Source organism: Astyanax mexicanus, chromosome 15 (genome assembly GCF_023375975.1).
Source record: "Astyanax mexicanus isolate ESR-SI-001 chromosome 15, AstMex3_surface, whole genome shotgun sequence".
Classification (NCBI taxonomy): Eukaryota; Metazoa; Chordata; class Actinopteri; order Characiformes; family Acestrorhamphidae; genus Astyanax; species Astyanax mexicanus.
The window spans coordinates 18,453,154-18,478,473 of NC_064422.1; the positions used below are offsets into that span (position 1 = coordinate 18,453,154).

A 25,320-nucleotide genomic window follows, 5' to 3' on the forward strand; every position below is an offset into this window, starting at 1 on the left:
AAGGAAGAGAGGAGAATAAATCCACATGTAAGATCCTGGATGAAAAGGTTTTCGTACATTACTGAAATAATATATTTTTGATGCTTCACAAAATTATTAAGTGCGTCAAAAATATTAAATTTAATCAGAAACAAAAGATTTTAGCTGCCACCTTTACTATAGTATTTTATCCTTTGTTTCATCCCAAACAGCAATTCTTCCCCCTGCTGCATAATAAGCACATTCCCACCAGTTCCTCCTTCAGTTCCTCCACTGGTTATTGTTAGCACTAGCTGCTTCTTTTTCTGCAGGCGAACATTCAGGCCTGCCCTCCCTCCTCTCCATCTGTAACTCTTTCAACAGCGAGCCAAAACAGAAATCCGAGCGAGGCAAACAGGAAGGTAGAGCAGGTCTGGCATCAAGGCCTAAAAATACCAGTGTGATCCCAGAGCTCCCCAAAACGAGTCAAGGCCATGAGCCAGCGCTTACGACTGTAAGAGCGACTGCACGGGCTGACTCGCACACGAGGGTCACTCGCGGCATTGTGCAACGTCGCTTAGGAACGCACCCCTCACCCACGCTCGTACACTCAGTTCTTTGAAGCTCCTGCACTCGCTTTCATTCAGGTCCCGGTCAGCGGAGGTGAGCTGCGGAACGGTCCGTCAGAGCGGGACTGAAAGAGTAGCTCTAACAACACAACACAAAAACACAATGGAACACCCTGTGAACCACAGCCGAGCATTCGCCAAACTTACCGCGGAGAACACAGAGCTGTAAAGTGTCAGAAAACACTTCAGCAGGTCTGTTAGAGATTACTGAACACCTCCGCACAGTGTGAGGAGAGTGTGAGATGATTTAGGCCAGCAGTTAGCACCATGCTAATTGGGCTACATAAGCTTTCATTACTTTGCATACTTGAGAATAATCCAAACTGAGAAAATAAGATATTTTAAAAAGATAAGTAAGAACTAAGTAGAGAATTAATTATTTCCACAGGTAAGTCAACTAAGTCATAATTTCTACATATACATAAAGAGATTGAGAAATTATATCATAACCTTAAAAAGGCATTATTTTATAAACTATGTAGAACTAAGTAGAAACTAAGTCATTGGTTTTAGAAATTATTTAATTCAATAAATGCAATTACAAGACATTTGAGATGTTTCTTTTTAAATTTCTTTATAAGAAGATTTCTTAAAAAATGAACAATAAGTAAGGTAAGATATAAAAAAAAACTAGAAATGAAGAAGATAATTAATTATGTCCACAGACAAAGTCTAAAATAAGTGAGTATTCCCAGATCTATTTAAATTGAGGAAATATAAGTCATTATTTCCAAATACAAAGTAAAAAAGTATACTAAACAAAGTTACTGAGAAAGTAACTCACCATGTTCAGACATCACATCAAAGTTCAGATTACAGTTCAGGTTTCTTCAAATTATTGACAATGGTTAGATACTTTTTTTAAAGTTGTTTTTAAAAGAAAATGTAATTCTTTCATAACAGGCCTCCACAAGTTTGAGATGCTCCTAAAACCGCTCTCTCTTCTTTTTAACCTCCCGATGAAAGTGCTTTTTGCTACTTGTCTGCTGGAGTAAATTAGTGGTAAGAGGAAAATGGTGGAAAGCTGATTTACCCGCCAAATGGTTCTCAGTCTTTCAGCTGCTGTGTTTGTTTACACAAAGATCAACCCTTCTAAACTGTGAAATAAGAGCCATTAGGAACCATTACACCATCAAACTGCGCCTGACAGAGCAAACCGGCGACTGGAGAGGAGTCAGCGCCGGGGTCCGCTATTGTACGGCACAGCTGGAGCGAGAGAAAGAAGGACGAGGAAAGAATACGGACAAAAGGGGTGGACGAAGAGAGAAAAAGCGAGAGAGAGAGAGAGAAGAAAAGAGCGAGAGACACAGGCACACATTGATTTTCTGGCATCTGCCTACCAGGCTGGTGTCAGACAGCGGCCAGGCCTGCGTGGGTCGGGTCTGGAGACCAGTTCCTCCGGGCCTCTGCAGGAAAACCAGGCATGATTCACGACTTCCTGATCCAGGAGAAAAAGGAGAACGAGGTGGCTCCACTCCCCACGGTGCCCCCACAAACACACACACACACCCCTTAGCTCAGGCCTGACGGAAGAGCCCGCCAATTTTTCACCGCGTTTCAGCCCAGCCTGGGAATGGGCCAAGCACAACAATGTGTTGATAAAGTCCAGGGCTGAGGGACGAGCACAAAGAAGGGAGGGGGGATTCAGCTGCACTCAGAACCACCCACCAAACAGCAACGCAAGTTCCAATTTAATGTCAGAAACTAAAAATTTTATTTCTCAAAATGTTGACTCAATATTTCAAAATGTATAATTTTATTAAAAAATCCCCCCCAAAAAATCAGATTTTCTGTCTCAAAATGTATAAGTAATAACAACATTCCATTTCATGGACCACAGGAAACATTTACCTTTGAATGCCATAAAGATTCTGCAATATACAAAGTAAAACAAAAAAGTCAATGTGTCCAAAAGTTCAAAAAAGCAGTTATAAGTAGATATTTTAAGAAACTAAGTCAAAACAAGGTCAGACTATTCAGAAGTGAATATTAAAAAATAAATATCACAAAAAACACAAGGGGCCCTGCAGAAACAAAGCAGAGTTTAGTTCAGTCTGGCATCTAACAAACCATTCGGAAACAGAGCCCCCCCCGAGACCATGGGGGATTATATTAGAGGCCCCTTCAAACTATTAGTGACCTTTGGCCTGCAATTTTGACTCCCGCCGCCAGATCCTGCAAGAGCAACAAGAATGTCCGCCAGCCCTAAAGTCGGGGCACCAGAAATCCCCCGTCCAAATATTTATTCTCAATTAGAATGAAAAAGCAGGCCGACCCACGTCCACCGTCCGAGGAGTTCAGTCTGTTTTAACAGTGACTCGTGCAGAGCTTGTGTAACATCTGCTCAGCCTGCCAACAAATCCTGTGCCAGGCAAACCTCTCGGGGAGGCACAGCGAAGGAAAGACAAAAGACAGAGACTGTTCACTCTCGCTCTGAGCCTTTTGTTTGGCAGCCGTTCTTCAGTATAACATCCAAAAGTGTTCTTCTAAAGGAGAAAATACAATATAAACCACTCAAGACTCAAGACCAAAAGTTGTACTCTGAGAATTTTGTACTTATACCAGAAACTGCGCAAGCTAGTTACCTTTTTCACCAAACACAGACAAGACAAACCCAGTCACAAGCCAGTTCCAGTCACATGACAGCTATAAGCTTCTTTTTGCCTTTCATGAGCTCGACCTCCAGACCTCCAAAGCAGTTGAGCCCCAGAGCCTCAAACAGCAGAGTCAGAGAGTCCAAGAATCTGAGACTGACACAACAGCATGATTTAATCACTTACGTCTGATTACTTGATTGACAGACAGACAGACAAACAACACCCTCTCAGCCCCCTGTTTGATATCCTGATGTTAAACATAATAAATTAAGACCCTAAATGATCTACCTCACTCTATCTTGCTCTGCCTTCCTTTACCTCGCTCTGCCTCCAGCTTCATTATGTCATGTGAGCACAGTCTACAGCAAGAGCTTCATCTGTTGCTGTACATGCATAACGCAGTTTGAATTTGCTGGTATTCTCTTAAGTTATTGCAGCTATTTCTTTAAATTCATCACGAGAACAAATTCAGTGACACAGTGATGGGGATTAGAACAAGCAGAAGATCCACAATCTGTCCAAGAATGACTCCACCAGCTCAGGGGCATCGCAAACACCGAACAGAAACACCATCTATTCACACAAACCCATCCTGGCAGCTTGGAGATAAATGAAGGAAGTCTCGGATGGACGTGTTCCCCCTCGTATGTGGAGCACATCTCTGGAGGGTCTGAAGCAGTGCCACGAGGCGGTTCCACTGCCTGTACACGCAGAACCGCGGCCAAGCTGAGATGCACTTTCACTCCGACACATGCCAGGAAAAAGCTGTTCATTCAAAAAGCTGCTTTAGTTTGGTGCCATTCCCGGATCCTGAACAATCCCACCATTAGTGGTCTGTAAATGATCCCATGATGCGTGGATTGGCTCTCTTTTGTGGATCAGCATTTTAAGGGAAATTGGTAATGCATTTTTTTTTAAAAGATGACTTTTCAGTAGTAACACAATGCAGTAGTAAAAGATGTGATTTAAGAGGTTTTCTGGGAATATATGGAGTTTTGACGTTTCCAGTCAGTAAAAAAAATAAAGAAAAGGCAATGGAAAGAAAATACTTATGGTTAAATAGTCAATCTGACTTAGGCACATTACTGCCATTCCTTATAAATGAACATATAAGGATATGAAAGGGTTAACTAATGGCAGTTACTCACACGGCTTTCCCCCTCTGCACTACCTATGTTGCTTTGTCAGCCAATGTGATTGATAGGAACGCAGTAAGGGGTTAATTTGCCAGCAGGTAAGATAGAACACATTGCACAATACTGTTCTGTACGTAGTAAATAACGTTCTGCACTGTGTTATCTCCAACTATACCACGATCCTTTCAAGACACGCCAGAGACGCCAACAGTGGCTCTTCACCCAGCTGGAAGAATCTGCTAAAATACGACCCCCATCCTGCCTGCCTGTTCGTGGGGTGTCAGCGTTGCTGCCCGAGCTGAGAGCGCAGGCCTTAAATCAGCCTCTGTAGGGCGGAGAGGGAGACTTCCTGCGAACGAGAGCCCATTTCCTTTAACAGTGCCTTTAAAACATAATGCAGTACAACACCGGGAGGATGGGAGGTGGGGGGAAAAGGGGTGAAAAATTACAGCGGCATAACGGAGCGCAGCCTTGTGGATTAACTGCAGAATAAAAGTGCTGATCACCAACAAAAGAAGAAAAACAGCTATTCATCACCCTGGCACAGGATCAAACTTAGATACCGCTCAAACCACCTCCCTGAGTTATTGCCCTGAGAGAAGCTGGTGGCACTTATATTGATAATACCACCACTCCGTAAATTGATTAGCAAGAGGATAAACCCTCTGAAGGATGGCGAGTGGATGAGTTTGGGAGGAGAGGGGAGGTGGGACAATGCCAAGGTTAAGACATATCTCTAGGACATGGAGAGAACTGCAGAATACTTAGTAAATGAATGCTGAGCTTTGACCATTTCTGTAAGATGATTAAGTATGTAACCTGTAATCTCATTTTCACAAATGATATCCATTTGCAGGTCCTTGCAAATTCAGTTTTGTGCGGCCAAAATAAAATAATTCCACTTGAAAGAGGTACAGATGGAACACCAGAAAAGTGTGTGGCTTCAAATTTTGACAACAGTGATCCTTTTAAGGTTGCGAAAAATAAATGAACTATATGGACAAAAAATGTTGGGAAGCCTATTAATCAAGCACTGACAAGTCTCAAAGCTTACCCATTACACCAATCATGCTTTGTTTGACATATATTTATGCTGTCACCGTCAAAAGTCCTCTCATGTTTCACTTTTGATATCAGGTAAATCTGGCAGCTGTTATACTTACTGTCTCAGAATTTGATCATAATTGGACCTATATAAATTCGCCAAAATAACTTGGAATTAAATCTTGTTAAACTGACTCCCATTAAAAGCTAAGAAGGTTTTTTGCTGCTCCTGTAAAGTTGATGCTCTGGAAATAAAAGAAATGTCTTAATGCAGACATGTTTATTGATGTTTTAGGCATTTAAAAAAAATTGCTTGAATAAAACTTCAGCAAATTATCTACAGAACTAAAGATGTTCACACCCTCCAAACATGTCTTGGCTCTTAAGTTAACTTCATTAAGTGTGAGTGTAAAAACTGAAACTTGATCCTTAGTCTAACTCTTGCTTTATTCTGCGCAACAATAATAGCCCAGTTTGTGCAAGGGAAAGCAAAAAGCAGAGCACTCAGAATCCCGTAAAGCTCCCCCCACACAAGGCCCCTCAACAATGTGGTTTCCAGCTAGCAGAGGACCAGCACATGGGCGAGCGTGGCAGCGGGACAGGGACTGTCTGGACACTATGGGCAGGAAAGGCACTGAAAAGCGAGATGAATCACGAGACTCTGTCTCCACTGCAAACACTGGAATGGCCTAGGGGTTTAGGTCAATCCTGCCGACTATGCCAAGTGCAAATCCACCAAGGAGGAGACCCCCCCCACCCCCCGCTACATCACTCCACACACTGCCTTTTCACTCTGCTGCAACCCAAAACACGACGGATCATATGCTCTGTTTTCTCTGGCAGATCCTTCTAGAATTGTTTGCAAGAGCATGTGAGCAGGTTTTTGTTGGACCCAATCCCATTTCATCCCCCCCCCCCGCCCCCACCACTTAGCCATAGCCCTCTGCTTTGCATGTTCACTTTGGGGGTAGGGTACACTGATTCTTGTTGGGATAGAGGGTAGGGTTGCCCCAATTCTTGGGATAAAGGGTAGGGTTGTCATGATTCTTGTTGATAGATGGATCAAGTGTATTGACTCTTGTTGCGATAGAGGGGTAGTGTGTGCAGATTCATATTGGGATGGAGGAGTAGGGTATACTGATTCTTGTTGGGATAGAGGGGTAGGGTATACTGATTTTTAATGGGATAGAGGGGTTGGGGGTCCGAATTCTTGTTGGGATAAAGGGTTAGGGATGTCCCAATTCCTGTTGGGATAAAGGGGTAGGGATGTTCCAATTCTTGTTGCGATAGAGGGGGTCCTAATTCTCATTGGGAAGAAGAGATAGGATTGTTGTGAATTTTGTTAAGAGTGAGGAGTAGGGTTATCCCAATTCTTGTTGGGATAGAAAAGTGGGATGCCCCGTGAGTAGTAGGGATTTTCTAATTCTTTTTAGGATAGAGAGGGACGGTTTTCTTAATTTTTTTAGGGATAATGGAGGGGTTGGGTTCTCCCAATTCTCGTTGGGATAGAGGGTTAAGTTATCCCGAATCTTGTTGGGCTAAAGGGGTAGGGGGACCGGATTTGAGCAGCTAGGCTACTAAATCTTACCTCCTCTGCATTACAACAGACTGGCATAGCACCACTAGTAGCTGCAACTGAAACAGTGTTCATTTATTTATTTGTTTATTAATTTTGATGGTGTATCAGCTTTTGAACTTTCTTACCGTACATTTACTGGCAGGTGACAAGTCTCTCGTGACTTTACAAGTTTGTCTCTTGTGGATGGGCTAATCTAGCAAGCTACCTATTGAACCTGTTGCCTCTTACTTATGCTTAGAATGTCTTCAAATTGTCCCTGTCTCTGTGCAAAGATGAATCTAATAAAAAAGGGAACACAAAATCAGCACTTCTGAGCCTTTTTTCAATCATTAGAACTGCACTTCAGGGAATAAGAACGGTAGAAAGTACAAAGTACAAAGAGGAAAACCTGGAGACCTCTGATTGTTTTGTCTGCGATTAGTCTAAAGAATTTGTTTGGCCAAAAAGATTAGACGCTTCACCATGTAATAATTAATTTGCAGAAAGTTAAACGCATAAAGTCGATTTTTTGCTTTTCGCTGTGAGGCTTGCTAGCGTGCAAGCAGGGTTAATAGAGGATTCCAACCAAGTCCTAAGGGTAAGATTTGAAAACAAGAGATAGGGTATAAATGAGAAATGGGACTGGGCACTGAAATCTTTCACTCTTGCTCTTGCTTTTTTTTTGTCAGCAGGACCATCACACTCTGTGGTGGCCTCCATTTCAACTTGGAGGGTCGCCTGGGTCAACATGCCTTTTATAGCAGTGAAAAGGCTCGTCACAGCTTCTCCTGCCTGGCACAAAATGTCTCCCGACACAAAGCCAGCCTCGCGTCCGTGCACTCCTGAGAGGACACCCCACCATTCTTTCCTATTCTTCCCTAAAAAAAAAAAAAAAAAAAGCCCCCGGACTCACCTCCCCTGGAGTCACGAAAAGAAATAACGTTTGGAGCGATGCTAAAAAGAACAAGCGGGAAAACGCTCTGTGTAGACTCAAGGTGACAGATTCAATTTTAATCTAAAGCTCTGCTCCGAGCCCGAGGGGAAATGTTTTCCACTCTTCTCTCTCTTTTATTCCTCTGCCATCGCTCTCGCTGCACTCAGCTCATCCCTCTCTTCCTCTTCTCTCTGAAAAGTCTGCAGAGTTCAAGCACCACCAGGGATGTCACAACGTCTCAGCTTGTATCTCTCCAAATAAAGAGCCAAATTGGACCTGCTGAGAGAGACTGGAGAAAGAACACAAGCGGAGCCGGCATGTGGGTTCTCCGACGCGAGCGGAACAAAGGAACAAGTGATGGTAATGGCTCTGCCACTTCGGATTTGCCCACACTGACCACTGCGTTCAGTACTGCTTTCATATTCTAACAGGCTAATCCCCTTTGCAACTGCAGGGTTTCTGAACTGTGGAATCTTAACCATTTAATGCCAAGTATAACGGCAGGTTTTTAAGAGCTCTGTAACCTCAACACGATAATTAAAAAACAAATCTATTAGTGTGTACTTATTGCTCACAGTTCTAAGCAACACTGTGCACTATTACTAAAAAGTACTAAGAACATTTCCCAGGCTCTAATTATATAGTAAGCTATATTTTACCAGCAAATTAGATGTTCCTAGTCATTAGGGTACACTGCAGTTCAAGTTTAAAATTAAATTAAGATTTAATTGTACGCCAGTGCAAATAGTCATCTTAATAATAGTAACAATATATGCTTATTTGTATAAGAGTAACAGCACTACACTGCCTGTCTACTTTATACTTCTTCTTTTTTTTCTTTATTTGCATTATTTTCTATACTGTATAAAATGCAAAAGACATCAAAATTACCTACTTTACTTCATTCACGTCTTCACTGTAGTAGTTTATGATGTACCTAGCTTTTGAGTATGACTTATCTTTACTTCAAAATCCTATTTAATGGTCAGTATTTAAGTTTAATACTTACAGTCATATGAAAAAGTTTGGGCACCCCTATTAATCCTAATTATTTTTAGTTCTAAATATTTGGGTGTTTGCAACAGCCATTTCAGTTTGATATATCTAATAACTGATGGACACAGTAATATTTCAGGATTGAAATGAGGTTTATTGTACTAACAGAAAATGTGCAATATGCGTTAAACCAAAATTTGACCGGTGCAAAAGTATGGGCACCCTTATCATTTTATTGATTTGAATACTCCTAACTACTTTTTACTGACTTACTGAAGCACAAAACTGGTTTGGTAACCTCATTGAGCTTTGAACTTCATAGCCAGGTGTATCCAATCATGAGATAAGGTATTTAAGGTGGCCAATTGCAAGTTGTTCTCCTATTTGAATCTCCTCTGAAGAGTGGCATCATGGGCTCCACCTCCAAAGAGCTGCAGCATCATCTAGCATCGGTCAACAATACAGCGCACTTTGCACAAGGAGAAGCTGTATGGGAGAGTGATGTGAAAGAAGCCATTTCTGCAAGCACCCCACAAACAGAGTCGCCTGAGGTGTGCTTTTGCACACCTCAGGCGACTCTGTTTGTGGCATGCTTGCAGATATCAAGCATCACTATCAATAATATTACAATTCAACTGATTGTCATACATTGCATTAATTTAAACAAGGTGAGATTTAATATATTTTATAAGACATTATTTTGGTAAACTGTCTAAAAAGCATAAACATGACATAATGTGCATAAAATTTTTTAGATAAATGAAAACAATTGGATCTGAACAACACAGAATACAACACTGTTATCTATTGGGCGGGGTTTAAACACGACACTAAATAAACCACCTTCTGACACCAATCTTTAGATCGACACTAATAATACTATGAACAATTAATTTTGTGTTTCTGAAACAAAAACACAGATACTGTATCGCAAAACTTACTAGTGCAATTCTTTGATATATCGCTATTTTCTTACATCCGCACCCATTGTTTAAAACTCTTCCCACATTAATCTTTGGAATATTATAATTGCTAGCAATAATAAAGACCCACATTGGCTGTTAGGATTTAACACGCAACAAAAGCAGGACAAAATAAAAGATGGCACTCCACTCTGGCTGAGTGGCTCACTGCCTCTGACCCCAGTGAAGTCGGGGTCACGGGGGCCGGCTATTGTCCGAGGAGCCGCGGTGACCTGAGGAGAAGCCGTCCGGTCAACAGGCTTTATTGTGCTCCGGTCCAACAAATGAGGACGTTCATAAGTGCACCAAGCTGCTGATACTGGGACACTGGGACACGGCCGAGATACAGACATCAGACACGGTCATCTACTCAGAACTGCAGTTCATCAACCTTATCCTCCTAAAACCTGAACTCTTACATGGCATGCATTTTTTCTTTCTTTTCTATTCGGGCTAATTTGCACCTGATTAGCGTAAAAACAAAGAATTATCTTTTTATATGATGTCGTTTCTGAGAAAAATTATGTCCACATATGAGGACTTTAGTTTTATATTTCAATAGAACACAGCGATTTGCAAAACATTTATTTAAGTAGAAACATTGATTGTGCCCCTTTAAACAATTTGGCTCATTGGAACTGGTTCTTCATATGGCCTCATAAGAGGACACCAGGCCCTTGTAGAGACAACCCAAAATGTGATGTTCACGCATGTGGACGCCAGGTCCTAGGAGATTAAACATAAAAAATAGCATCTCCAAAAATGGAATTATGGAAACGGAGAAGAAAAACATTAAAAGATTTTATTCTGCATCACTTTGGAGCATTTTTATTGGTTCAGTCACATTCATTCACACCTGATATGTGCTTTCTAAGATGTATTCCTGGTTAGGGCGTTAAACATGTATAAAATATATCCTGATTCAGTAAAACCTGACTGAAAATAATGTTGGATTGAGGAAATCTCTAAAGGACTATATTGATATTTTCTCTTTATAAGAACAAGGATTCACACTGTACACATACAATTCTGGAAAAAAATTAAGAGACCACTTCAGTTCCTGAAACAGTTTATCTAATTTTGCTATTTATAGGTATATGTTTGAGTAAAATAACAATTGATTTATACTATAAACTGCAGACAACATTTCTCCCAAATTTAGAGCCTTTATTTGCAGAAAATGAGAAATGGCTGAAATAACAAAAAAGATGCAGAGCTTCCAGACCTCAAATAATGCAAAGAAAACAAGTTTATATTCATAAAGTTTTAAGAGATCAGAAATCAATATTTGGTGGAATAACCATGTTTTTTAAATCACAGTTTTCATGCATCTCGGCATGTTCTCCTCCACCAGTCTTACACACTGCTTTTGGATAACTTTATGCCACTTCTGGTGCAAGAATCCAAGCAGTTCGTCTAGATGTTTTCCAGAGCTGTATACTCTAGAACAAGCTACAAAGGGCACTAGAAGGTGTAGCACCTTTAAATTAGCACAGAACCATAACCTTTAAAAGGTTCTTTACCCATGCAAGTTTTTTTTTCTTTTAAATCAGGGTAATTTATGGAATCAGTAAAGAAACTTGCACCGCATTGCTTTTTTTCTGTGCCTTTATTTTAAAGAGCACTGCAGCTTGTTTTAGTCAGATTAACCAACAGTGAAATGAAAAAATTACAAGTGGCAGAGAGAGAGAGAGAAAGAGAAAGAGAGATTGAGCCAAAGTAGGGGGGATGGGGCAAAGGAGGAGCGATGGAGGGGGCAGGGTTTGAACGAGGCTAAAGGGTGACGAGCAGCTGAGGGAACCTGCAATCTCCAGCAGAACATTAAGAATTCCACACAGCACTCGGCACACCAGCGCACATTACACGTATGAAACGCATCAATTACGTCCCGCAAGTGAATGGAATTAACTCTATATATCACAGGCGGGACTAAAGAGTTCAGGGGGCTGGAGGTCCAGGGTGGATATGGGGGAGGGGTGGAGGTGGCGGTACCGCTCGGGTGCGCAGGCTAAGTAAAGGAGGAAAATAAAGTAACTCAACATTTCTATCTCCTCCCATTAAAGTTAACCACTTTTGCCTCTCCAGGAACATAAAGCTGTCGTCCGGCGCACTGATTTATCCCGCCCCACCCCGGCCCGGCTCCTGTCCCCACCGGCCAACGCCTCCCACCCTTTTTTTTTTTTGTTCGTTCCTCTCCATCCCCTCGTTCTGCTGTAAATGTAATGAGATTGCAGCAGAGAAAACTGCTGACTGTGGTTAATGCACTATTCCCCAATAATACGGGGTGGCTGGTGAGGCCGGGCAGGGCGGGCGAGTGAAGATACATGGTGCACTACGATGCCATTTTAAACGAGGCCTGTTATGTCAGTAATGCAATTAATATTATTAATCACCTCGCAGCCTGCTGTAATCCTGACTCCACAGCAGGCGGAGAACGAGAGGGGATGCACAGGGATGCATTCTTCCATTTCTCTAGACTTCTAGCACCAATTCTGAGATCAACGCACCCAAAAAAGTGAAGTGGACCTGCAAGGGTCCCTTTAATAGTCCCTATCTGAAAGAACTGTAATCTAAATAAAGCCTTCACCCACAGCAGAGCCTATAAAGGCAGGGTTCTTGCACCATTTTAAAAGGCAAATATCTGCCACTATGAGCAGGAGGTTGCAGGTTCGAATTCCTGCTCATGCAGCTTTGCCATCAGCTGCCATCAGCGCTCAAAGGGAGTAAAACTGGCCCTGCTTCCCTCCGGGTGGGTAGAGGGCGCTCTCTCCCCACATCACTTAAAGGGTGATGTCCATAGCACAGGGCGTCTGTGAGCTGATGTATCAGAATCAAGTCGCTGTGCTTTCCTCCGAGTGTGCTGTGATGCTACTAGGCAATGCTGCATCAGCAGCAGCTCAAAAAGAAGCGGTGGCTGACTTCATATGTATCGGAGGACGCATGTGTTAGTCCTCATCCTCCTGGTGTTTTGGGGCATTACTAGTGATAGGGAGAGTCCTAATGATAGGAGTTAAAGAGGATGGAGTTCTACAGACTAGTAGCTCTCCAGCCCAGAGGGTTGTTGAACCCAATTGCAGAACAGTTCAATTCAAAGCAGGTAAACCCAGGAGAAAATAAATAAATAAATAATAAAAAAAAATTAAACATACCACTCCTCACGCAGGATCGAACCCATACGGTCAGGGTCGCAGTACCACTGACCCGGCTAAGGAATTGGGACTTGGCTGGGGAAAAAAAACGTCCTTATAAGGAGATAGAACCAGATTACGTTTCTGTTGATCTTGAACCAGACCAAATTTCAGCTCTTTGGTCCTGATGGTACCTTTGGTTCAAAGTACTTTAAAACTAGCTATTTTGGTTTTAGACCAAATTAAAAAGTCTAAATGTCCAGAATGTCCAGCAGCAAGAGTCAGTCAATAAACTATTATATACATTGCTATTAGGGATCCCTGTTTTTAGATGTTCACCAAATGTTCACCAAATGTTCTTACCTTTAAGGGAAATAGTAATTTGCAAAAGAAAGACATATATTGGATATATTGGAGGCAATGTAGATCATAAAATCATTACCAAACATTTTATAACTTTAGAAATATCCCCATGCATATGTATAATGGTGTGATACATGTATGGTAAAAGGGACTGTCACGAAAAAAAAACTTTATTTAGAATGTACACATGGTCCACTGCCTTGTACAGCAAGGGGAGTCATATAGGGGACAACAGCCACTCAGTAATTACATTCTTTTAAGATAGAGTGACTTTACCCACCAGTAGAGGTCAAGAATACAGGCTAATTGAGTGGGGATTTTAATTACAGGGTGTTTATAACCTCTCAGAGACATCAGAGGGACAGAGGGGCTGGACGGCTCATGTGAGGAAAGAAAACAAAAGGGCTGTAAATTGAGATCATAACCGTGCTTCAGTAAAAGAAAAAAAAAATATCCAGCAGTAGACGAGCAGTAGGAACAGCCAGGTCCATTAGCGAGGGCTGCAGGTGGACCACTGGGCCAATAAATGGACCCTTAGGTCAAACGGGACAGTAGCTGTCAGGTGAGGCTTGGGAAGACATTTATTACTCTCGTAAACAAGCACACGATTTTTTTCTTTTTTTTTTTTTTTTACCCACCGGCTCATCTGCTCACAGCAAAGAGCTCATTTCATTTCTGCAGTTTAATGGTAAAGCCAATGGGATAATAGACTCCGTAGCTTAGCATATCCATCTCCTCTCAGTTGGCCATGTTTAACAGTGCAAAACCAATCTCGCCTGGCGTCACGTGGGCCAGCTAACCTGAACACCCTCAACATAATTATACTGTATATATTGGGGAAAAATATATGCTGCAGAGGTGCATCTCTGGGTGGGTATGTGTGAGTATAATAATGGGTGGCCAAACATATGGATGAGTTTAGATAGGAATGGGTAGGAATGGGGATGGGATTTGGGTGGATAGATATGGAAAAGGGTGGGGTTGATTAAGTGTATTAAGATATATGGGTGGGTATAGAAATGCATAGATATGCATAGATGGCTATAGGTAGGATTTAGAGCTTAGATTCTTTGCCTGAACCCGACCCAATCCAAAGCCGTTGAGATTTCCCACCACTTTTCTTGGGTCGGGTTGAGTCGGGCTCAAGAAAACTGCGATGTAGGTGTCTTTTTTTAATGCTATATTTAATTTTTTTAGCTGCATAAGCTAGAATGTTATAATCATGCCTCGCTGGGGTGCAAACATGAGCTCCTCCACTTTGGAGGAGAATTTGACTTGCAGCTTTGTGTTTAGCTGATCATAAAATAAACACGTTCCTTAATAGGTCTATGCTTCTTCAGTGTTGCAATGTCAATTAATATCATTGTGAACATATTTCACTTATTTAAACAGCCCAAAAAAATGTTTTTAAAAAGCTCCGTTTCAACGCTCTCAAAAAATGTCAGGTTTAAATCGGGTTCTGGCTCATAATGACAGTTTATAAAGCTTGGATAGGATTGGATATGGGTGAGTATAGAACAGAGATGAAAATGGGGATAAGAATGGGAAAGAGGATAGGAAAAATTCAAATCTGTAGATGATTAAGAATATGGATGGGCATGGGTGAAAACGGGTAAAGGTGATGTGGATAAGGGTGGGTATGGATAGGAAGAAGCAGGAATAGAGCTGGTAATGGGGATGAGAATGGATGGACATGGGTTGTCATGGATATGGATGGAATAGATAGGAATGGGTGGGAACAGGGAAGGCAACGGGAATGCTTTGAGAACGAAATATATGGGGATGGGTGGGGATGATTAAAACTATGAATAGATACTGGATATGGATAGAAAGCAGGGATATGAATGGTATATACGGGAACTGGTGGGAATAGAGATGGAAATGGGTATGAGAATAGGATATGGATGGGGAAGAGAAACAGGAATGTTTCTTTTTTGAACATATAGGGCAAGCCTCTTCCCTATGAGGCAAAAGAATTTTAGCTTAGCATATCAGTCTTCACTCAGTCGACCATGTCTAAGAGCACAAAACCAATCCACGCTCGTCTGGCAGCACATGGGCCAGCCTCTACCCTAAACGCTTGTAAACTAATTGACACGAGGGTCTAAACAGACTCTTGTTTAAAGAGAGAGGCTTGATCTATAAGAGCGCTGCACTTAGGCCTTGATCCCGAGCCTCTGTTTGCCGTAAACAGCGATGATTGACTGACGCTTCAGAGATTAATTGCAACCCAAGGTGAAGTTTTGTATTCACTCTTTTTCTACTTTCCTCTCGCCGCTCATTCATTAGGGAGCACTGTGAAGGATCTGGATCTGCCGAGCGAGAGAGCCCCAGCCCTAGCGAAGCATGTCAAATTAGGAAAAGACGAGGAGAAAAGGCCCAGAGCTACAGGGACTCATTAGAGGCCAGGAGTGGAAACTCGGCGAGTATTTACTTGGCATGTTTTTATCCAAATCCGAAAGTCTTCCAGCGTGCATCACTAACTACACCCTCCTCTGCAGGTCCAGCCAGTTTGTTATTCTTACTTATGTTCTGCTCAGAATCAGAAAGACAGACACATAACACCATATTAATGGTAAGTATATCAGACAGCTTAAACATATGACATGACTGAGGATAAAACACCAGGCCAGTTTAAGACAAAATGAAGATTCTTTTAGGCCTCAAAATGGGATTCACGAATCAACTCCCCTCTTGTTTACGAAGGAGAAATGGAAACATTATGCAGGCCTGGGTATGTGTCGGTATGAGTGGGAATTATGAAGGGGGAAAAGGTATGGGTAGGTATGGGTGGATATGAAGGATGGGGTTGGAATGGAGATAGGATGGGGACGAGATGGAAAGAGTATGGGGATGGGGATGGGAACTGGGGATGGGAATTGGGTAGAAATTGGGATGGGAATGAGGTGGCAATGGGGATGGACCATTGGGATGGGAATGGAGATGGGAATGTGTTTTGATAAGAATGATTATGAGGATGGGTATGGGAATGAGTATGTGGATGGAATGGGGTGGCAATGGGGATGGACCATTGGGATGGGAATGGGGATAAGTATGAAAAATGGGTATGGATGGACATGGGATGCAGATGAGAATGAATATGCTGATGGGAACAGGGTAGGAATGGGGATAAGTATGTTGAGAATGAATATAGGGATGGGAATAGGGTAGGGATGGGAATGGGGTAGGGATTGGAGGGGAATGGTGTTGGAAATGAGATGGAAGTCAGATAGGGGTTTGGATGAGTTAGTATAGAATGAGTATGGATGGATATGGGTAGGTATGGAGGATGGGGTGAGGATAGAGATGGGATGGAGTGAACATGGAGTGAATTGTGTGGAAATGGGAATGTTAATAAGAGAGTACAGAATGGGTTTGGAAAGACATGGGTGAATACGAACATAGGCATATGTGGGTGTGGTTTGGAAGGGTACAAATACAAATATGTGTAGTTATGGCTATGAATGGCTACATATATAACGGCATGGGTGGACATATTTAAGGCAAGGTTTTAAAGAAATAATTAAGGCTGAGTATGCATAGATAGTTGGTGTGGTTGGGGATGGATATGGGTGGCTATGGATATAGATTGGTATGGGTATTCAGTATTGATATGGATTTGGATGATTTGGGTGAACATGGTAATGGATTTGGAGGGATGTATTAGTTATTGGTGGTATGGATACAGGAATGGCTATGGAAAAGGTTATGACTGTGGATTGAGGTGGTTTATAGGTATATCCATATTTCCTCATTGGCCCATTTAACTGCATTATTTTATTACAGGACAACCCCTATGAATTCTCTGTTCTCCTTGCGCTGAGGGTTAAGGTGGCTAATCGCGCCAAAACGCTATACGCCTGTGTGGCACTCAACAACAACCCACGCCATCACATCATCCAGGAAGTGATCCTTGGTTGCTATAGCAAGTGCCTTCATTGTTGCCATGACACCACCTGTCTCCTCCGCCCTTCTCTGATGGCATATCTGTGCATGTATGCACACCGAGACCCCTCCCCTCTATGCATCGGTTCAAAGGGTCCGGGAGATCAAAGCTTTGGGACTCTTTGAAAATGGGCAGGCCGAGCAGGCCGTTCGGTTAATCATTTATTTAACAAGGAAAAAAAAGGGAGGGAAAAAAAAATCATAATTTGCTAAGACATCCCCCCCACCCTCCTCACAAAGACCCCCTGTCTAGGTAGGAGTGGAAAGAAAGTACAGGACAGAAAATTCCTGGCCATAAAGTAGAGATTGGGACAGGTCCAGGCATGTTAAAATACACTGTATTCTGTCTGATCCCTTGTTTTTGCTGCTGTGCCACTGCACACATTTATTTTTAGCCTAGAGTGACATGCCACAAGTCATGGGACAGGATCTAGTATCATAATGTATATTATGTTATTATATTCATTAGGGCTGAACTATATCATTTAAGCATCCTCATCGCGATGTGCACATGCAAGTGTCACATAGCAGGTCGTGCAATATCACTTTATCAAGCCAATGAAATAAAAACATGTCATGTTGCAATATTTTGATTCTTGACACAAGAAGTAGATACACAGCGCTGTCTCTGTGTCTGTGTAGGTGACAGGCTGCTGCTGCCTGAGAAGCATGAGGAGGAGGAGGGCAGGAGTAAACACGAGGTAACCGCATGGACTCCATCCACATGGTTGGGCACGTGCTTGTAAACATACGTGTGGAAAGCTGTGCACCTCAGACCAGCACAGTTTTGCACAGATATTTCCAGTGAATTTTTGTAGCTCTTATTTACCTTTTTAAATTACTGTTGTTTTGCTGTTTTCCTTGGGATTTGAGTGCTCGGTGCAGACTCAGCCCTTCATTGGCCCAGACACAAGACATAGCGCAAGTGGGGGCGGGGCTGGTGACGTCATGGGCCCTGCATTGTTTAATATTGCGATATATATGTAGTGATTTGGAATGTAAAATTTTTCCAATATCGTGCAGCACTAATATTTATCTAAATATTTCTGGCAGAAAAACTCTTTGATTTACAATAATACTGTATTATCACAATTGTTTTTTGTTTTTTTAGTGACCATAATCATGAAAAAATTATAAACATCAATTACAAATTCTACTTTTTCAGCAGGTTTCTTTGACAAAAAAATAACAAAAAAAGGTTCAAATAATTGAAAAAAAATTTCGAGAGTCCCTACTTTCTCAACAATAAGCTACAAGTGTAAGGCTAAACATTGAAGGCTAATGACTACATGTACAGAGCCCAGAAACAGCAGCAACATTAGCAGCAGCTGTAGCAGCAGTAGTAGTAGTAATAGTAGTATTAGAAAGCAGTTATACTTTAAATGAGTGTGACGGTCTGAGTACAGTACACTGCTGAGGGGGCTAACAGCAGGTCAGAAAGAGGGTTCTGATGTCTAGATGAGCACAGATCTGAGGAACACATTTATCACAGTGAAAAATGGATTATACTGCAGCCCAAATGTAGCCGTGGAGCTGTTTACAGTTCTACAGGAATTCAATTAGAGAGAAACTCCAGCCATTAGTCACTGTGTGTACACAGTCAACACATCCCCGCAACGATTAACCACGTCCAACGCAGGCTAATCAGACAACAAACAAGACTAGCACACGCTATACTCCCGCTATTATACACACACAGACACACTCTCCTCACACTGTCCTCACACACTTTAAGGCACTCAGACATGCGCTTGCTGGCTGTGTGCTTGTTGGACATCCATTACAGACATACTGCCCTAAACTCTGATTTATCAACAGTTTGGTGAAGACTGAGGGCCAACAGTTTAAATTTATAACAAATGAGATCATACGCACTTCCTGCTAATCCACTATACATTACATGTGGCAGACGCTTTTGTCCAAAGGGACTTACAGTAGTGAAGTAAAAAATTAATCGAAGTTAAAGGTAAAACATCTTCAGATAGGGCCTAAAGGAGGTCAAAAGAAATAATAGGATAGAGAACTGAAGGAGGGGAAGAAGGAAATGAGGTTAGAGGTAATGGTACAGGTATACAGGTAATGGTAGCCATTCCTTGTTTATTTTTATTAGAATTTAAGAACAACTTTTGGTAATGAAACTTAGTTTTGATATACCTAGTGAAGTTTGGAACTTCAGCAATTTCTTTGGAAACTTAATACTAAAGTTTGATACTGAATGTTCTTAGTGAAAATCTGGTACTGAAATTTGGCACTAAAATTTATACAAAAATTTTATATAAAAACATACTGAATTTAATATTAAAAAGTTGTACTGAATATTAATATAAAAATGTGGTACTGAATTTTTATATAAAAACGTGGAACAGAATTTTAATATAAAAACGTAGTACTGAATTTTAAATATAAACAGTACTAAATAAAAAAAATGTATTACTGTATTTTAATATAAAAAAATGTAATACTGAATTTTTTTTATATAATAACGTAGTAATAAATTGTAATATAAAAACGTAGTACTAAATATAGAAATATCGATTATAGAAAAATGTAGTACTGAATTTTTATATAAAAAACAGTACTAAATTCTTATATAAAAACATTACATAAAATGTTTTTACTGAATTTTCATTTAAAAACACGGTACTCTATTTTTTGATAAATACGTGGTACTGTTTTTTTAATTAAAAAAGTACTGGATTTTAATATGGCACTACTCATTTAAAATGGCAGTATTCTGAAATGTAATCTAAAAACTTGGTACTGAAATTGAATATTAAAATTTTGCACTTACATCTATACTGAAGTTTGGTGAAGTTTGGAAATGTTATATAAAAATCGGGTACTGAAATTTCATATCTAAACTCGGGTACCAAAATTTCATATAGAAATTCTGGTACAAAAAATTTCATACTAAAAACTTGGGGCTAATTTTTTTTAAATAAAATTGGTACTGAAATCTGGCCTTAAAACTGAATTTGAAATTTGGTACTGAAATTGTATAATAATATATGGTTTTAAAATGTGGTACTGACATTTAAAAATACAACCTGGCATTGAAATATGACCTTGATAATTGTAAATAAAATGTGGTACTGAAACATGGAACACTTAAACTCTATGCTGATATCTGGTATAAAATGCTATGTAATACTGAAACTACCGAAATTTGGAACAGATATTTGATATTCAAAATCTGATGCTTAATAGTTGGTCCTAAAACCTGGTACTAAAATGTTACACTGAACCTGACAGTGAAATGTGTTACTGTAATTGGTGCTGGAATGTCACTAAAATTGGAATTAAATTTCTGGAATGATTATTATTAATATGCATGTATTATCAGAACTGTTCTGAATTTCAGTTTCAAATTCTGATCTTCAGTACCGATGTCAGATCAGTAATAATCAACATTTTCACTCTGTATATGTTAAACCCGGAGCTTCCTGCACAAACAGAGCTGATAACAGAGGAGATGAATGGAGGCATCAGCAGGATGAGGAAAATGAAGAAATGTAAAATGAGCTCGTTAATGATCAGAGACTGCAGGCTCCACAGACTCATTATCAAACACATTACCTGCATCCTCATGACCTCAATTTTTCATAATGATTAAAAAAAAATCTGTACATCTACAGGCATACTCAATTACCCCGAGCATGAGCTGTTTAATACATCAACATATTAACACTGAATACAGATCTGATCCCAATATCAAACCATTATTAAAATCTGAAAACTGATCATTTGATTTAATCATGAGGTGTTAGCTTAAAGGGTGCCTTGGGAACGGCCACACCTGTATATGTTTTGAGCTGTTATTGTGTGAGTGAGAACAAACACTGGCCAGTGTGCATATGGTAAGGCCAGGTGAATTATGGGAGTTGGAGTTAGGACTGATAGGGGGTGCAGATGGATGAAACATTCCATTTTTGAAGTTGAGTGGGATTTTAACATACCGTGTTTCACAGTGTCACATGTATAGCAAAACTACATCAAAAAAGGCATTACCATCCACAGTGAACAGTGGTTGGTAATGATGGTGACTGGCAGCATCTGGCTAGAATTGTCCATGCAAACAAATAAGATGAGAGAAAGCTTTGGACAGGAATGATGCACTGCTCTTTCACTGTGTTTACTGTGGGGTAAGTCTTTAACCCAGGTAAATAATTGCCAAGTGGACTTGTTTGATCATCTGCTTGGGTAAACCCATGGTTGTGAGTCGGTGGGTCTGTCTGTTAGTCTGTGGGTTGGTGGGTCTGTCTGTCTGTCTGTTTGTGTGTCTGTCTGTTGGTGGGTTGGTCTGTCTGTTGGTCAGTGGGTCTGGCTGTGACTCGGTGGGTATGTCTGTCTTTTGGTTGGTGGATCTGTCTCTCTGTCTGTGGGTCTCACTGTCGGTCGGTGGGTCTGTCTGTCGGTTGGTCAGTGGGTTTGTCTGCCTGTCTGTTGTGGGTCGGTCTGTCTGCGGGTCTGTCGGTGGGTCAACCCGGTTGTTGGTCGCAGGGGCGGTTTGTCTGTGGGTCGGTGGTTCTGTCTGTCTGTCAGTGGGCCTGTCAGTCTGCTTGTCTGTCTGTCTGTGGGTTGACCTGGTTGATGGTCGGTGGGTCTGTTTGTCTGTCGGTGGGTCTGTCTTTGGGTTGGTTTGTCTGTGGCTGTCTGTCTGTCTTTGAGTTTGTGGGTCTGTCGGCGGGTCGACCTGGTTGATGGTCGGTTGGTCTGTATGTCTGTCGGTGGGACTGTCTGTCTATGGGTTGGTTTGTCTGTGGCTCTGTCTGTGGGTCAGTCGGTCTGTCTGTCTGTCTGTGGGCCTGTCAGTCCATTGGTTGGTCTGTCTGTCTGCCTGCCTGTCTGTCTGTCTGTTGGTCTTTCTGGGTTTATCAGCCTGACTGTCGGTCGGAGGGCCTGTTTGACGGTCGGTCGGATGGGTCGGTTTGTCTGTCGATTGGTCTGTCAATCTGTCTATCGCTCTGTATGTCTGTGTCTCTCTGTCTGTCTTTATGTCGGCTGCACTTGGGCTTTTAGGAAAAGGATAATTTAAGAATCCAAAAGCATGGGAAACCTGCTCATTTAATTAAAGGATGTCAACATATTAACACAGATTGACACTTTTAGTTCTGATTTGGGTCATTCCCATATGTTTAATCACATATATATTTAATAGATGACAATGTGACTCGAAAGAACTCAGTCTAGGCTAGGGCTGGGCAATATGATGAAAAAAAAAATAATCATAATATTTAAATCACATTCATCATCATATTCTCACACACAGGCAAAATGCATTAGCGTCAGAATCTTTAATAAAACACTAATTAAACAGTATACAGTTATTTTGTTTAAATAGCAGTGATTGCTATTTAAACTGTGCTGCACTGTGCATGCAATTAAACAGCATTAATTACACTATGTATAATGAAATGCGCACTTGGTAAGTGTAAGCGTGTATTTAAAGCACTTATAAAAGCTACCACGCTACCAATATACTCAGAGATGTGTATCATTTATCACAATAACAAATGTATTATGATACAATAAAATATTATCATATTCTCAAAGCACTACTCTGCATTTTAGATGCACTCATGTGAATTTGTGTTTGAAAGCATTGGCGCTGCAACCGGTACAGGGGTTGTTTGTCTACATTGCGGTGGTGATGCCACTGCTAATCATTCAGAAAACTAAATTATTTGGAACAAACATGAATCAGATGAGTAATAAATGACTATGATGATTATATATGTGCAGTAAAGGTACTAAAGGGTTGCAGTGCATTGCAAGAGATTAAATACATCAATAGATCTTGTAAAACTAGCAAAAAATCAGCTTAAATCAATAGATTTTTAAAGTAGCATGGCCAGCATTGCTTGGTTGTTTTCCAGCATACATTAAAAGTGTGTTCCAAAAAATATCTAACTCAGCAGATAAGGGACAAGATAACAGCTGTACTCACTGTATCAGCTGACTATACATTTAAATATGTTCGCAGTGTTTAAATCCAACATTTATTTTGCTTCTGCTGTGGTTGAAATGATAGAGAAAAGCAGAGAGCTAGTTAACCATCAGCTGCAGCTCCAACTGAGATGTTCACTGAAAAAAGGGTTGCCAGGTCCGGTTAAAAAAAAAAAAAAAAAAAAAAATCCAACCCAAAGTTTGTCTAAACTACACCATTCAGAATCTTAAAGTAGCCCAATATCTAAGGATGCCACAGACGTTTTAAACAATTTGCACTGGATGGATGGATGGATGGATGGATAGATGGATGGTCCCCGAAATTCTAGTTTTTTTTTTTTTTTTTAGATAGATAGACACTTTTTGGCAGTCATGGTAAATATAAAAAGTAGTCTAAAAACGTATAAATATTATCAATGTAAATATTAAGTGTACAAGATTTTCCTTAAAATATCAACATCCATCTCCTATGATTTGTTTCGTCATTTTTAGGTTAATATAGGTTTATCACCTATTAAAATGTCCCGAAAAATCTGTATAGAGCACAAGCATGCATTGGATCATAACCTTCAACAATAGGATGAACAAAAAAATAAATAAATAAATAATTGACTAATCAAAGTAATTGTCAGCAGATAGGTCAACTACTAAAACAGTCAGTAGTCTCAATCCTATGTTAAATAAAATGAAACAATAAAATGAAAGGAACCACTGCCTGACACCAATCTCTACATTTAATATAATAATTACAAACTGATACCAGGCTCTGAGTGTTCCAGCGGACTAAGACGCTGCCATTATGATTGGGAGATTGTTGGTTCGAATCCCGTTTATGCAGCTTGCCATCAGCTGCTGGAGCCCCGAGAGAGCACAATTAGCTTTGCTCTCTTTGGGTGGGTAGATGGCGCTCCCTCTTCCCACATCACTCAAAAGGGTGACGTCGATCAGCGCGAGGCATCTGTGAGCTGAGGTATCAAAACTGAGTTGCTGTGCTTTCCTCTGAGCGTGCTGTAATGCTACTCGGCAATGCTACATCAGCAGCAGTTCGAAAAAAAAAGAGGCAGTGTCTGACTTCGGAAGTATCGGAGAAGGCATGTGTTAGTCTTCATGCTCCTGGGGTTGGGGCATCACTAGAGATAGGGGGAGTCCTAATTAGTGTAAACTGGGAAGAAAATGGGGAAAACAATTTAGAAATGAATTGCTTGGCTACTGAGGTGTTAGCACAAGCATCACCACTCCAGATGTGAGCATGCAAGCATTTAGGCCAGAATCAAACCAGAGTTTACCGGACTAATTCATTTTATGCTTGGTGTGTGGTGTTCAAATTTGCTATTCTAGGTTGTCAAGAACTGCAACATTCAGATTCACAGTGTGGACACGACGAACCATAGCATGACACGACCTATACCTGCATACTCTACAACACCAGATCTCTCAGGAAAAGCATTAAAATGACAACGATTCAACTCACTCCCAGTGCAGCAGCCGAGTAATCATACATTATGGATGGCGATGACTTTAAGTAAAACGCTTCTGCAGAAAGAGCCGTAACTCCAGCCAAGCAGAGCGCAGGGTCTAGCGGTGTTCAGTTAGTGCTAGCGTTTAGCCTCAGCGGTCCCTCAGCTCGGCTCTGAGTGACAGACCGCTGAGGCTTGACTGTCGCTCACGCTCTCTCTCAGTCACGTCTCGTTCAGTCAGTCATCAGTGACTAAATCAACAACTCTCGGGCGGGAGACAGCGGCGTTGGCTTTCAGCGTCCGTACAATGTGCTGATCCCAGGCTGCCGCGCCGCAGCTCGCAGCTAAAAGGACAAGCAAGTGACCTCGTCAAAGGGGGCAGGGTGTAGGGGGGTGGCCGGGCTAATTGGACAGGTTGAAGACAATGACTTGGTGCAGAGGAGATATTTCTGGCCCCCTTGAAGCTCCTCACCCCACCCCCATCGACCTTGTGTCAGGTCAACAATGCTCCAGCTGAGCGAGAATATGGAGCCACTTTATCCCGCGGCAGCACTCAGCCCTTTGGCCGTGGCGTCATCCGTGCCAGCCCTGCTTCTCCCTTCGTCTACCTGGGGGGGGGGGGGGGGGGGGGGGGGTGGAGGCGGTGGTGGTGTTGGTGGAGGTGGGA

General features: G+C 41.4%; 1 protein-coding gene across 2 annotated transcripts in view; it reads right to left on the reverse strand.

Annotated features, from left to right (window-relative positions):
* The window catches only part of LOC103043993 (C-terminal-binding protein 2), a 126,087-nt gene that overhangs the window by 65,280 nt on the left and 35,487 nt on the right, over positions 1-25,320 (reverse strand). The window contains exon 1 of one of the 2 annotated variants that reach the window (XM_022666038.2): positions 1,928-2,178. The exons of the other annotated variant lie outside the window; for it this stretch is intronic. The gene's annotated coding sequence lies outside the window, so the exon portion shown is untranslated. Of the gene's footprint in view, positions 1-1,927; positions 2,179-25,320 lie in introns of those variants that run through there. 2 annotated transcript variants of the gene reach the window in all.